Here is a 15,500-nt window from a genome sequence, read left to right as displayed (position 1 = left end):
CAGTCTCTGGGCAATCAGACCTTTCATGGCAGTTTCCCATACAGCCAGAATTCCAAGAGATAGGAAGTGAAAGCTGTGAATTTTGTAAGGCCTTTACTTGGGCACTGCCACAGTGAGATTTCCACCACACTCTAGTTGAAAGAAACATGAACCAGCCCAGATTCAGGGGAGGGGACATAGACTCTACCTTTGATTAGAGAGAAGCCAAAGAATATGTGGCCATTTTTAATCTGCTTCAAGAGGTGAGGAGAGGCAGGGCTCTAGAACTGGGGGTGGGAAGGATGTCTATATTCAGGAGAACCCCATATAATATCCAGTCCTGTTTGAAATTTATCTAGTAGGTAATATTAGAGCCATCTTAGGTTTTAACTTTGAAAATAGTAAATCTCTAGATGTTACAACTAAAGATAAGATAAAGCAGATTCCTTTATTGTAAAGTTGTAATGAAAACATGAGAACCACAAGGGAAAGTAGAGAATATTGTTCTTCAATATTCTAAAGTGTTGTTCTTTCCTTCCAGCATTGCTTTCTGCAGAGAAATTCTCTAAAGGCCACCAAAGGGCCCTAAGGAACAAGACATGCAACTGCACCCAGGATGAATTCTGGATAAGAGGTGAGCTTGGAGTTTACCTAGCACTCAGAATTTCTCACTTAGTTTTATTGCTTTGATTTATACAAAGACCATTTTGGTGTTGGAGAGTTAACCAATCTTGGGAAGGTGGGTGTTGCATTTTTTGATATAGCTGCAATATTAACTCAGAGGAGCTGATCTGATTCTGTAGTCATTTCTTAGCAGCTAGTCCTGCAAAGAGTGTATAGACATCGTCCATGTTCTATAAACATTTCCATAAGCATCGATTAACATTTTCTCTCCTTCAGTGTCTATTTTTAAAATTAGAGTCCAAGAATTTAGAAAGTTGCTTATGGAAGGAACATTTGTATAGTTATAAAACTGAAAGCAATCTGATTTTCATCAACAAAATTCCACCTGGTATTGCCACATGTAGGATTTCTGGGCTAAATGGAAGATTCCTCTTTTATGTGCAGATTCTTAGGTACTAGGAGTAAGTACCTGGTCTGGATAACATGGTTCTTTCTTCGCCATGAAAAAAATGAAACACAGAGCTCAAAATAATTTCATTTAACCATTTTCCCAAACACAGGGAACACTTGCATTCTGTTTAATATGTGCCAGGTATGATTCAAAGTATTTTATAAATAATAATTCATCTTCTCATCATTAATACCCTATGAGACCACTGTTGTTATCATCATTCTCAGTTTTGCAGATGAGGCGTAGAGCAATTAGTAAGACAGGTAAAAAGTGACAGAACTGGGAGATGAGCCCATGTGGTTGGGCTCCAGATTCACATTCTCAAACACTATGGTTCATTGCTTCTATTTTCCCGGTATGGCCACTATTTTAGTCTCTTTGTAACTCTATTTTTGACTCATACTGTTACAATTATTGTAACTTCCCAGAGAGAAGAAGAAGTCCCCACTTCTGTGTATCCAAAGTATCCAGCATTGGGCTTAACAAATAGAAGGGCCTCAAGAAATGGATTTGCCTAAATGAATGAAACTAGATTAATAATAGGAGGGTAAATGATTCTTAGATCTTCAGATCTGTCATTTAAAGGACTGTATTATTTAACAATTATGATGTTTTATACACACTTTCAGTCTTCAATCATATTGGGAAGAATTTATATATTTATCCTATTTCTACTTTCTCCTGCATGTTTAAGCACTCACAATTTTTTGCTGTCTGAAAGGATTCATAATAAATCTTACAACTCAAATTTGATTCCAAAACAAAGATTGACAAAATTTGAATCAGAAGGCCAGATGTTATTTTTGAATCAGATAGCTCTTACCATAATAAAATTTTGAAAGAAATGACATTTTGTACATTAATGGTTTTTAGCCCTATTGAGAATTTTTTTTTTTTTTTTTTTTTAAACACAGGTAGGTTAATCAGGACGGATTTCTGTGAACCATAAACTCCTAAGTATACAATTTAATTGAGGACATTGTTGACAAAATGTCTATATGATAGGTACTATCACTGAGTATACATTGCTTACCAATGTATCATAGACATTTGAAAATGTATAGGATTCAGGAAATATTGTTTATTTTATTATTCTTTGCTAACTTTTGATACTAATGATCAACTTTAAGATAAAAAAAGCTATACTTTAATCACTGAACTATGCACATTCAATTTTAAGACAAGCCTCTTGACAAATAGAAAAGTTTAAGAAAAGTTATTTTTCTCTAAATGAGAGGGCAATTTTGTGAGAATGTTATAATTATGATCTTAATTTCCCAAGTTTATTGATTCAAATCCTTGATTAAAACAATCCAGCATTTTTTTCTGCTGAAAAAAGACACATATACAAATATATTTATATGTATATTCAAATATATATGATACTTCCAATATTTGAAAACTATTTACTCTGAAAATCCAGTTACAAATGCTCCATTTTAAATATTTTCTGAAAATCAATTTATTTAAAATGTGAATCATTTTATACTGTAGGCTTCAAATATATAATATTTCTTGTGTTTCATATAAAAAATGAAACAAGACCTTTTCTTTACAAAGATCAAACTCAGAGATTCTAAAAAAATAAACATATGAAAGGATAGGTAATTTCAATATTGTTTTAATAAAAGCATGCTTTTCTTATTAAAGTTTTGGGATGAATTTAAGATGCATAAAACACAAACCAGGGATATTGTAACTGGGACACAATTTGAGGGTCTAATAAAACTGCAGACTTGAAGCCTCTAGCCCCTGTTACAAGGATGTTATCTGATTTCCTAAGTGTAGCTATTAGGCTGGCTTGTCAGCTGCCTGCCATTGGACCAAGAAAAGACCAACCTTCACCTCACTCCTCATCTTTAAATAATATGTAAGGGTTCCAAGAGGAGGCACGGGGGTGGGTGAAATGGAGGCAGCATGGAATATGCCAAATGAAATGGTCTAATGTAGCAAAACGGTTTGGTTATTGTATCTTTTTTCTTAGACCAGGGAATAACCTCTATCTGTTACAGAGATTCTGACAGCGACCAAGGCAAGTCAGCTAGTGCTGAGTGAAGTTGGACAGTTCGATACTGAATGCAGCAAAGAGACATTCTTAAAAGGCCAGCCACTTCAGGATAGACTGAATGTCAGCAGCCATGTATTTGACAACTAAAGTCCTCTAGTAGGGAGATGACTTACGTGGTAGTTAATAACTGAACGTGCAAACCTTAAGGAAAGACTAGATATACAATAACTTGTTTTCCTGTTATCTAATCTGAAGACTTCCCATTTCCAGTTTTGAGGCAAACTTGTGCCACACCAAAGAGAAAGCTCAGCTCCTACTTATCTTATGTTTACTTCATTGACTTTCCCAGACACCATGATGGGGGTAGGACTTACTTATAGAATGAAAGACTTTCTATTTCTATTTATAGAAATTATAAAATCAATCTTTCCTTCCTATCTTGCTTTTTTTTTTTAAGATTTTATCTATTTGAGAGAGAGAGTGTGTGCATAGGCACATGAGTGGGGGGAATGGCGGGAGGAGAGGGAGAAGCAGATTCCCCATTGAGCACAGAGCCCCTGATGCAGAGCTCAATCACCGGATTCCTGGGTCATTACTCAAGCCAAAGGCAGCCACTTAACTGACTGAGCCACCCGGGTGCCTCTCCTTCCTGTATTTAATGGTAGAGAAACCATTGAATCCCAGAGCACTTAAATGAGTTGTTCAGAGTACACAGGCCTTAGGGTATAGTTCATACCAAAAGCAGAGGTGAAGACCCAAACACCCAGTATAATCTTTGGATTAACATGCATACAGTAAAGTGATTGCTGTAAAATTATCACAGAAGCAAGGAGAATATCATTCATATTTGAGGGAATGATTAAACAACTTAAGCTGACTACTCTCTGCATTTCAACAATATTTATGCTATTAACTTAATATTTTTTCAGTTTTCGGCATATGAATCCAGTCACTGTTTCTGTTTTTAAATCTTGGACTGTAACTTCTTACTTAAATAAATAGAAGACTTGAGAGGTTGCATGACTTATTCAAGGGCATGTAGCTGCCAAGCAGACCCCAGAGAACTGAATCCTCTTCTGCAACTTTCTCCTGAAATACATTTTATTTGGAGACTTCCTCTTAGCTCCAAGAAATACTGGACTTGGGAATCATGTAGGAGAGGACAATTGGAGGTTGATGCTGTAAGGCACAGTAGCTTTCTCTCTGTCTGCTCCAGTAGCACCAAGGCTTCAGAAGTTTAGGAGAGGACAAACTTAGAGGGGCCCTTCTAGAGCCAAGGGTTTTACCACTGTTGATAATGCATTATTTAGGGCAATGATCAGTGCCAGGATGTTTTGCCAAAAGGCCATGCTGTCACACTGCACGAAGCCTAAAGGTTATTTTGGAAGTCCCTGTGCTTACTGACTTTCATAATAGTAGATGGTCTGTGTAAAGAGAATAAAACGAGATGGGTTTTTATCAAAGATAAAAATGTAAAAGCTTGTATATTCAAAAATCCTCTGAGCAGGAATCCGTAAGGTCATTTCTCTGGTTTTAAAGCCAGACATACACTGGAGCATCTTTCAACCTAGTGCCAAAATCTGACATGGAACGGCAGAGTGAATGCAGCCAACTACAGCAGAGTACAAGAGGAGTCACACGGGTCACAGCTACTCGGCACTTAAGCTGCTTTTGCGAACTGCAGGTAAGCGACTTGCTTGCCATACACGTTGGTGAACACAAATAAATTGACCAACAGGAACTCCATGCTGCTAAGTCAGAAGATTTCAGCCTTCCAAGAGCCGAAATAGTAATACATGGCAAGCTATAATAACTTATTATGGTTTTAGGGCCTGGACATTTCATGGGCATGAAGTATACTATCATGAACCCTAAGAATTTGTGAGATTATCTCAAGTTAGTGCAATAGTACATCTTGCCACCATTGACATAGGCATGCACTGTTCTGCCTGAGGCATTAGATGCTTAATTTGGTCAAATTCAGATCCTATAATTTGAATCCAAGCCAAACCACAATCAAATCATAAAATTTCCAAATCTGCCACCATCTTGGAAATGTCAGATGCTGGATAGGGGAGCGGGAAATGACTATATAGGGAATAAATGGAACTTGTTTTAGTGAATTTTACATCTGGTTCTTATGTGAGGCCATCAGTCCATTAGATATAATTTAAACATCTTGATTAACATTTCATTACCTTACATGACTGCTAGAAAAAAAAAAAAAGTGTCTCCATGCGCCACGCATACCAAAATATCCTAAACTCCTTTGAGTTTGGAGGAGCTAAATATAGTGCTCTCAGGCCACTTAGATGGTGTCTGAAGTCTGCTTGATGTTAAGGTAAAAAATAAACCTAAGAAAAAGGGATGTTTTTCTATGCTTAGATATTAGGACGCACTAGAAGCATGGACTGCTTTGGCAATCCCTGTCGGACCTCCCCGGTGTCTGAGGAATTGTACGCTCCTTTCTAAATCCTTTCGGAAATTGCCAGTTTGATAGAATAACATTGCAGGAAACCACTCAAATTGAACATATTTGTTGTTTTATGTTCTGCCAAGCAAATGTCAGAACAATGCCAGGAGACCAGAGTGGCTCGAAATTGGAGGGGGCAGCGGGGGAGGTGAAGGGAACAAGGAGCAAAAGAGACAATGAGATTAGAATAAAAAGTTATTTTAATGGGGAAGTTTAAACCCATAAAACAAACGCTTGCTTTTGAGAATTAAAAGCAAAAGAGATTGCGTCTTCTCAACTGTCTTGTGGTCAACAGCATGACGTCCAATCTGAGAATTTTTGTTGTAGAATTTCATTATTGTGGTCCATAATTTTCTGGTAAATCACTATCCACTGATCAATAGGTTGCCAACAATGAAGACTAAATTGAAGGCTGACTTGGAGGACTCATTAATGGAGCCTATTCTTCCAGTTTTATGCCATCTAGCTTGAATATGAATCTCCTTTACCACTGGGACTTTTTTTACTTTGCATTTTTCAATTACACAGCGTGTCATATAAATCATCTTAATTAATTAGGGACAACAATTTGCCATAATCATTTCTTCAGTCTCATGTTTGAAGTCCCAGGGAAACTTATTTTTCCTACATCTGCCAGTGTAATAGAACTTACTGGTAGTGATTCCGAATAAGCAGGAATTTATTTTTCCAGAAAGATAGGTGTGGGGAAGGCTGCAAGAACGACTGTGTTAGCTTTACCTTTTTTTCCTTTTTTTTAAGTGGCTGACTCATAAATTAGGAACTTGATTCTCTCTCCCTGGATTTGGATGGTTTCCTAATGAGCAGAAGGGCTGTTTTATTTATTTATTTACTAACCGATGTGGATTCAAACCCTTGATAGCACGTTAACACCTTAGTGACTGCAGTATATTAGCATGACAGGCACACAGTGCTGGTTTGGTTACCAGGGAAAAACTTTTTGCCTCATCTCCATTCAAGTATTGAACCCTGAGCCAAACATATGCTCTCTATTTTTGCCAGGTTATCATTACATTTTAGCACATAGAATAAATTTGATACTGACTAAAATTGAATGCTACTATAAAGTAAATAAATGTACTTTCTTTTCCACAGCAGTTAAAAAAATGAAACAAAACTATAGCTTCCTTTCTAAAATATCTAAACATGTCTATCTGAGCAGCAGCCAAATAGTGAAAACTCTATCTTTTTTTAAGATGTGTAATAACACACCCAGTAAATTGTTTAAAAGTCAGAATTTGGATTAATTACATAGTCTTTGGATTAGTATTAATGTTTGATCTTAGATATGTATTCATCTAATTGCTCTGAAATTTTATTTTATTGTGATGTGCATGACAACATATTTTACATTCTCTAAGAGCCACTAAGAGCCATTATGGTTAGGTTTGATGGTAAGTGTTATTTTTACTTAGCGAGTACAAATGGATGTGTACAGGAAGTGAAGGGAGTTGTCCAATATCACATACAATCACACAAAAGCTATACCACTGGAGATAAGAACATCTAGAACTTACTGTCAAAGCATAGCTAAATAAACACACACTTGTGATCTCATTTTTTTTTTCCTGCACTCACATGATTGCTTCACCAAAGAAGCAAGAGAATAAGAGAATCATTTGCTGCCTTCACAGGCCTTCAGGCAAAGGGAGTAAAGTGATAATTACACACAGTTTATATAAAGAGTCAGTCCAGTCTTCCTGGTAGGCAGAGTAGGTGCTCACATATGTTGTGTGATTTGAGAGAGAGAAAAATTTCTCCTTGTTATGTATCCTCTGGGCTGCTTGTATCAAGGGTAGACAGCTTCAACAAAGGGTGAACTCTCTTCACAGTTTTCTATCACTCCTCATTGCAAGTCACCCTGGAGAGCACTCCAGTCCCCTACCCCATCGACTCTGCCTTTGTCTGGTTTGGTTTGTCCCTGGCTCTCAGATCAGGTTCTCCTTCCTCACAAGATCTTCTCTTTGCCCTCACTGTGACCTTCAGCGAAAAATGAGTTTTACATTTTTAAATAGTTGGAAAAAAGGATCAAAAGGTAAACATTTCATGATATATGAAAAGTATAAGAAATTCTAAATTCAGTGCCCATAAATAAAATCTTTTGTTTACACATTGTTTATGGCCACTTTTGCTATGTAATGACAAAGTCAAGTAGTTGTGATATTTCTGTGTAGCACCAAAGCCTCAAATATTTCCCATCTGGCCCTTTAAAAAAAAAGAAGTTTGCTGACCTCTGCCCTAGACTCCACAATCAAGTAAACTGATGCCCTTAAGTGCTCATAGCAGGACAGTGGCTAACTGTATATCTTCTCTACTACAGTTTAAGCTTCATGGGGTAAGCTTATTTTGCTCAATATAATATCTCCAGCACTTACAAGAGAATGCCAGAGCATGCAGTAAGTGCTCAATAATGAGATGTCAAATTAACCCTTCCTAAGAATGTTCTAAGAATGACTTTGTAAATAATATGATTTATAATGAGTTATTCCTTTATCAGTCAGTTAAAAATTATTTTGTGGGTAATTCTGTACCTGGTTAAAACAAACAACAAATAAACCAACCAACTACAGATAAAACAGGTGGTAATTTCAAAAAGAGCTATTACCTAGAGTGAATCTATATTATTTCTTATCAATGACCAAGTGAAACAGGGTTAATATTAGGTATAGGATTTTTTTTTTCATTTATTCCAATCACCCCTTTTTGAGGATTGAAGGAAGAACTAGAATTTAGTGTTAGAAGTTAGTGTGTATTTCTGGCTATCTTGGAGAGTCTTCTAATTAAAATACTGTTTTACCCCTTAATAAACACAGATTATAACTTTTCTAGATTCATGACATTGTTACTAACACACAGAAAGAAGATGCATTGGTCTGTAACTGACTTGTAGGATGGCTAAGTGGCCACAAAACATGAAACCTAAAGGTAGTAGATACTAACTGTGTTAGTTTGTAAAGGCTGCCATAATGAAGTAACCCAGACCAGATAGTTTCAATAACAGAAATCTATTTTCTTACAGTTCTGGAGGCTAGAAATCTGAGATCAAGGTGTGGCAGGGTCAATTTCTTCTCAGGCCTCTCTCCTCACTTTGTAAATGACCATATCCCTGTGTCCTCACATCTGCATACATATCCTATTCTCTTCTTAGAACGACATTGGTCATATTGGATTAGGGCCCACCCCAACGACACTATCTTAACTACCAATTTAATGACCCTCTCTTCAAATACAGTCACATTCTGACATTCTGGGGATTAAGACTTCAGCATATGAATTTGAGGTGGACACATCTGAGCCGATAATGCCAACTAAAATGTTCAAGAAAATCTTCATCTACAGATGTTTGTCGAGCCCAGAAAAGAGCACACCAGTAAACCACACCCAAACTCTACTACTTGGGATAACAATCTTTCTGATAAAGAAGAAATATATCTTGGACTTTAATGTGCAATACAAAAATAGGTTTACTAATTCAGGTTTATAGTTTTTGTTCATATTTGCCCTCCTTGCTCAAGTAATTGATTCTTTGATAAGCAGTATCCTAGTAAATGTAATGGTAGCCTATCAACATGCACAGTATCATATCATTTCCAAGTATCTAAGTAACTTTAGTGCCTCAATGAAATACTTTGGTTCAGTATATTCACTCTCTTATTCATCATGACATTTAAATGACATGGTTGTGTGAGGTCACTCAAAGGCATGATTAAGGGAGGGATTTACTGAATAACTCTCTTCAGTGGGACTTTACTTTTGTTGGCATTAGCCCTTTGCCATGCAGATATTTTTCCTAGAGGATGACTTTTCTCTTTTCTCTGCTCTTCAGTCCCTGGGGCTTGGGTCTGATTTGGACTGAATACTGTAGTATGAACTCAAAGCATTCTGAACACCTTTTGATTTGCTAGAATTGCTTCCATAAAGTTTACATTGATATCAAGTTGACCTACCTGTTTCCCAAAGTTTGCAGTTAGTTTCAAAGAATGTATAACTAAACTTCAAACTTCTAATAAGGTCCTTCCAAAACCTTGAAATTTAAAGCTTTCTTCTATCTCCTTTCTCAACAAAAAAAAATCCTTATTTCTTCTCTCTCTTTCAATATCTCTTCTGTTTGGAGACCTAAAATAGCTCTTAGAAGAATTCTGAGGCTTAGATGTTTTAGTAGGCCTCTAAAATGGACACATTTTCAATTATGCCCAGAAACTACCCACCAATGTATCAATTATCCAAAGATATTTTCTTCCTTCCTCTTTCCTCTCCTTTTCCTCCTTCTTTTAAACAAATTTATGTTTTTTTAAGAAACCCATGTTTCTTATTTCAGACAATTGTTATTTCATTTACTGATTCTAATATGTAATTAAAATATGTGAAAAGAAGAATTATGGGTAGGATACACATGAATACATGCATGGCTAGTACACAGACCGTATTGGAATACTGAAAATTAATAGCAGTGAAGGGTTTGGAAGGGGCTTGAACTCTGTGGCTTTTGTTTGTTTTTTTGTTTGTTTGTTTGTTTGTTGGTTGGTTTTTTGTTTTTGTTTTTGTTTTTAATGAGACAGCTCTAACTCAAATACAGCAAAATATGATATCTGTTTAACCTGTGTGCCTATTATATTATGTACTTTTCTCTATACTTGAGTTCTTTTGAGCATGAGAGTTGAACTGCATTCTTCATTATCTTTCCTTGACTTTGGGCCATCTCTAAAATCTCTCCTGTGCCAATGACTGGAGCACCATTCAGTGTTGCTGCTGGACTGAATGAGTGGTCAGTCTATTTGGGCTTTCCTGTGAGTTGTATTTTTTTTTTCTTTTGGTCATCAATAATTCTGCCAATGATAACATTGTGTCTTTTAAATGGAGAGAAATGAGTTTGCCAGGAGGGACATGGTGGTTCTAATGAAGGCGGATGAAGCGATTATGTCTCATAGAGTCAGGACTGACCACCAATAGTTATCTTCAGTTCTCAGGGTGAATCATGAAGGTTTTCTAATATTGACTCAAGAATAATCCCGCTTTGTTACACAATATTTGAGATGGAAACTGTTAGCATGAAGTTCATTCCACAACAAACATTTCTACCTCCAGTACCTACAGAAGCCCTTCCTTCATGGTCTTAAATGGAACCTTCCTTGCAGTCTTTGTTTCTAGACATGCCACTCTGAACAACTATCTGTGCCCTTTCTTGTCTTCTAACTGTAATAACTACTCTCACCCTGATATAAAGCTGCATTATGTTGTTAACTTATGCCCAACACAAGTCTGTAAGTGGGATGCCAATGATTAGACAAGAAATGTAAACTTTTTTTTTTTTAATAAATCTGGCATTTTCTTGATTAGCAATGGAGAAAGACTCCAGGCTTTACCACTTGGGCTTAGCACCCTGAACTCTAACTTAGAGTTATATTATAAATCTTTTATTATTATTATTTTCAATCCTGGGTAGATAGTAGGTCCCTGGAAGTATTTGTTCATTGATAGATTCAATGTCATAAGTACATATATTCTTTCTTAAATAGTCACCAATATTTCTTTGCTTTGTTCACTTTATATTGAACATACATGTCATCTTAGGATGTTTTACATACAAAATTTAATGTAAAATTTCAAATAAGATTAAAATAATAGTACTAGTAGCAGACATGGCCTAAAAATAGAATTTGAAATTTTGTTCTTGAATAAGTTTAAGTTGTATAAATGCCATGTTAAGTGTTAAGAGTGAGTAAGTGGGTGGCTTAGCGGTTAAGCATCTGCCTTCAGCCCAGGGCGTGATCCTGGAGTCCCAGGATTGAGCCCTGCATCGGGCTCCCTGCATGGGGCCTGCTTCTCTCTCTGCCTCTCTTCTCTCTGTGTGTCTCTCATGAATAAATAAATAAAATCTTAAAAAATAAAGAGTCAGTAAAAGTGAGTAAGTGAACAGGTAGTATAATTTATTTATCTGGAAGTTTTCAATACAGATGATAATTCTAGAATAAATTTTTCTTTTTACTGGGAAATCAGAAGATTAAATATGAGGAAAATGTGCACTTTTAAACAGTCCTTTCAAAAAGCATAAGTAAAAAAACGAATACAGATTTTATTATTGCATTTTAAAATATTGACTCATCTGTGGTTAAATCTTATTTTCTCTGAATCAGTCCTCTTGATAGTCTGGCATTAAGATTTGCAACAAAGACTTTAAATTGTTTTGCTTTAAATGGATAGGAACATGGAAACTGAAATAAAAGCCTTTCTTCAAAGCCCATGAAGCATGAAACCATAATAGAATTCAATCTTATTTACTGAACACTCTCTCAATGCTGATTTATAGGAGCTTACGTTTGTTCAGTTTATAAAATTATGATTTTGGTGAGCCTGAGTTGTCCCAAAGACTTTCAAAATCATTGTTCTTTTGAATGAAAAATTAGTCATATGATTGATATTTCACTTAAATGATTTCTTGGGAGCTTGGGTGACTCAGTGGTTGAGCGTCTGCCTTTGCTCAGGGTGTGATTCCAGAGTCCCTGGATCAAGTCCCACATCAGGCTCCCTGCATGGAGCCTACTTCTCCCTCTGCCTATGTCTCTGCCTCTCTCTCTGTGTCTCTCATGAATAAATAAATAAATAATCTTTTAAAAAATGATTTCTTAATGTTCTTAATAATATGAGTAATTGACACAAGGCTGTCCTATCTATGAGATGTAGTCCTTTTCAGTACTCTTCCTGCCTCATGCATCTAAAATATACTAATCAATGAGCCAAAGTAAAGTCATCTTTATTTTGTTTTTTCTATTGAACTTCAAAATTATGACATACTGGGAAAAAAGGTATTCTAGAGATATATTTAACAAATACTTGTAAACTCACTATTTGGCTTTAACAAACCTTAACATTTAAAAATATTTGCTTCAAGGCCAACAGATCATAAGCCTGCTAGGTTTTTGAGAGGAACATACTGCCAAGAACATAGTGCTAAATCATGGACTATTTCATATATAAAGCAACCTTTGAGCCCCTAAGAAGAGTCTTCTCGAATGCCAATCTCAGGGGCACCTGGGAGGCTCAGTGGTTGAGCATCTACCTTCGGATCAGGTCATGATGCCAGGGTCTTGGGATTGAGTCCCACACTGGGCTCCCTGTAGGGAGCCTGCTTCTCCCTCTGCCTATGTCTTTGCCTCTTTGTGTCTCTGTAGAATAAATAAATAAATAAAATCTTTAAAAAATTAAAAAATAAAAAAATATTTCCTTCAGACTATGTTTCTGATTCCTCACGTTTGTTCTTGGGTTTTATTATTATGTGGACATATACCTAAAAGCAATGCTTTGCAGGTTTTAAAGTTTTATATGAATAGATTTGTATATCTTACTGTAGCCTATTTTTTAATGTACATTTAATAGATACAGTTCTACTTCATTTATCCCCACTTTGTAATATTGTACTTATTTTATAGTTCAGATTGTTTAATTTATTCTACTGTTGATGAATATTTAAGTAATTTATAATTTTGTGAGTAAATCATTATCATTGTAAAAATTATTTGTACATACCAAGGGTTTTTTGGGAGGGTAGGGATATAGTGGAGAGTTCTATTCCTAGAAGTGGAGTAATTATAACAACAACAACAACAAAGTAATTATAACAGTTTCTATTCTAAGCGATAAACTTTTGAGAATTACCATTTTCAAATATTCTTGACAACATTTGATATTGGTAGGCTTAACATGTTGCCAATTTGAAAGATTGCATCTTCTTATTATTTCCCTATGTATGGGCCTGATTATTTATGACTTTTGAATATACATATTCTCTCTCCATATATAATCAACTTTTTATTTATAAGAATTATAGCTATTCAAAACTTTGTCCATTTTATCTTTTTTGGTTGTTTTATGTATTCCTTATATTCATTTTTATGCTAAGAATTATTTTTTCACAATTATTATTTTTACATTTTACTGGTAGCTTATTTTGCTGTTCAAGATATTTTTGTTTCAATGCTATCAAAGTTATCAATAGGGACTCCTGGATGGCTTAGCGGTTGAGCATCTGCCTTCGGCCCAGGGTATGATCCTGGAGTCCCAGGATTGAGTCCCACATCAGCTTCCTTGCATGGAGTCTGCTTCTCTCTCTGCCTATGTCTCTGCCCCTCTCTCTCTGTGTCTTTCATGAATAAATAAATAAAATCTTTTAAAAAAAAGTTATCAATACTTTCCTCTGATCTTTGTGCTTTTATGAAATTTGTGTCTAGGAAATCTTTTTCTAGCCCAACATCATATTCAATATTGTCCTATATTTTCTTCTAAAAGATTTAAATTTCAGCTTTTTGCATTCATAGGTTAAATTCACTTCAAACTTAATTTTTTATACAGTGTGAAGTAGTGTTTTAATTTACATTTTCCCACATAGAAAAATATTGTCCCAGCAGTTTATTTAAAAGTTCTCAGTGACTATTAATGCCATGTCTGCCATATATGTCTACTTGTGTGGATCTATGTCTGAATATTCAAAGGGCGGCTGCTATCAAAATGTCTGCTTAGGTCCTTGACGTGCCTAAGAATCAATAATTAATTTTCAGATTATTGGTTTATGGCTACATTGCTTGGCATTGACTTCTTCATGTGTTCCTCAATTCCAGCTTATTCTGTTTCAGGTTCATTTTGTCCATGTCATTTTTGAGCTTAGTTAAATTTACTTAATTTTTTTCTTTCATATTTTTGTTCATTACTGTGAGTCAGAAATCTTATATAGTTATTGCTTGAACCAAATTATGATCACTTGAGGCTGATCCCAGATGAGTATTGTCATATATTACACCCAGCTTTTTCTCTAAGAACATCTAAAAAATGCACAGGAATGCCACCCTCTTCCCCCTCCCTGCCCTCATCTTACTCCTACACATTCCTCTTGTGGCATCAGCATTTTGCTAGACATGCTGTTCTCTGCTGTTGACTGCCATGGCCCTCACTGCTCTTTGGGGGAAGGTACAAAGTGTTTTTTTTCCTGAGCATGCTCAGGTTCTCACTGCATAGCCAAGAGTAGTCATGGTTAATACTCTGGAAGTTTTCAAGAGGATGAAAGAGAACTTCACAAGTCTGTGATCATGGCTTGGAATCTCTCTCTCTCTCTCTCTCTCTCTCTCTCTCTCCTTTTAGAGAGGGAATGAGAGAGGGAGGGAAAAGGTAGAGGGAGAGAGAGAATCTTAATCAGGTTCCACACGCAGCACAGAGCCCAACTCGGGGCTGGATCTCACAACCCTGAGATCATAACCTGGACCAAAATCAAGAGTCAGATGCTTCACAGACTGAGCCACCCAGATGCCCCTTGGGATCTCTTTTCAGGCATTTCTCTGCCTCACTCTGGGTCTAACTCCATGATGCCAGAGCTGCCTTACTTTCCATCATAGAGGTGTTCTGCTTATCTCCATCCCATGGAATTTAAGATAGGAGCTCTGGGGACTCCTAGGAAGATGAGAAATTTGCAATCCAGCATGGCATGGCTTCTAGAGTCTCTAGCAAAGAATTGGTTTCCTTGTCCTTTCCAGCTTCTAGAAGCTACTTGCATTCTTTGACTTGCAGTACCTTCTTCCATGTCCAAAGCCTGCAGTGGTGGGTTGAGTCTCTCTCACGTCATACTGCTCTGACACTGCTTCCATTGTCACATCTTCTTCTCTGGTCCTCTTCTACATTTAAAGGAGCCCTGTAATCTCATCAGATCCACTTTGGCAATCCAGGATAGTTTCCTTATTTTAAGGTCAGCTGCTTAGCAACCTTAATTCCCCCTCATCATGTAACAAAACATATACATGGGCTCTGGGGATTTGGACCTGGACATCTTTGGGAGCCATTATTTTACCCACTGCAGAGACAAACCATGCTCTATGCCCAGGATTATAATGTCTGTAAAAAGGTCTGAGAATATTGTTTAGTATCAGTACTAAAGTACCTAAATTTAGTATATTTACCAAATTCTA

The 15,500-nt window shown here is 36.3% G+C and overlaps 1 long non-coding RNA gene across 1 annotated transcript in view; it reads left to right on the top strand.

Annotated features, from left to right (window-relative positions):
- LOC140608354 (uncharacterized) overlaps positions 1-15,500 on the top strand; it is a 78,580-nt gene that overhangs the window by 46,930 nt on the left and 16,150 nt on the right. Inside the window, exons 2-3 of the long non-coding RNA XR_012010366.1 lie at positions 521-613; positions 4,602-4,746. This is a non-coding gene — a long non-coding RNA (uncharacterized lncRNA). The remainder of the gene's footprint in view (positions 1-520; positions 614-4,601; positions 4,747-15,500) is intronic.

This window comes from Canis lupus, chromosome 17, assembly GCF_048164855.1.
Source record: "Canis lupus baileyi chromosome 17, mCanLup2.hap1, whole genome shotgun sequence".
NCBI classification, from domain to species: Eukaryota; Metazoa; Chordata; class Mammalia; order Carnivora; family Canidae; genus Canis; species Canis lupus.
Note: the sequence above shows the minus strand (reverse complement) of the source record. Positions and strands in the feature narration are given on the sequence as shown.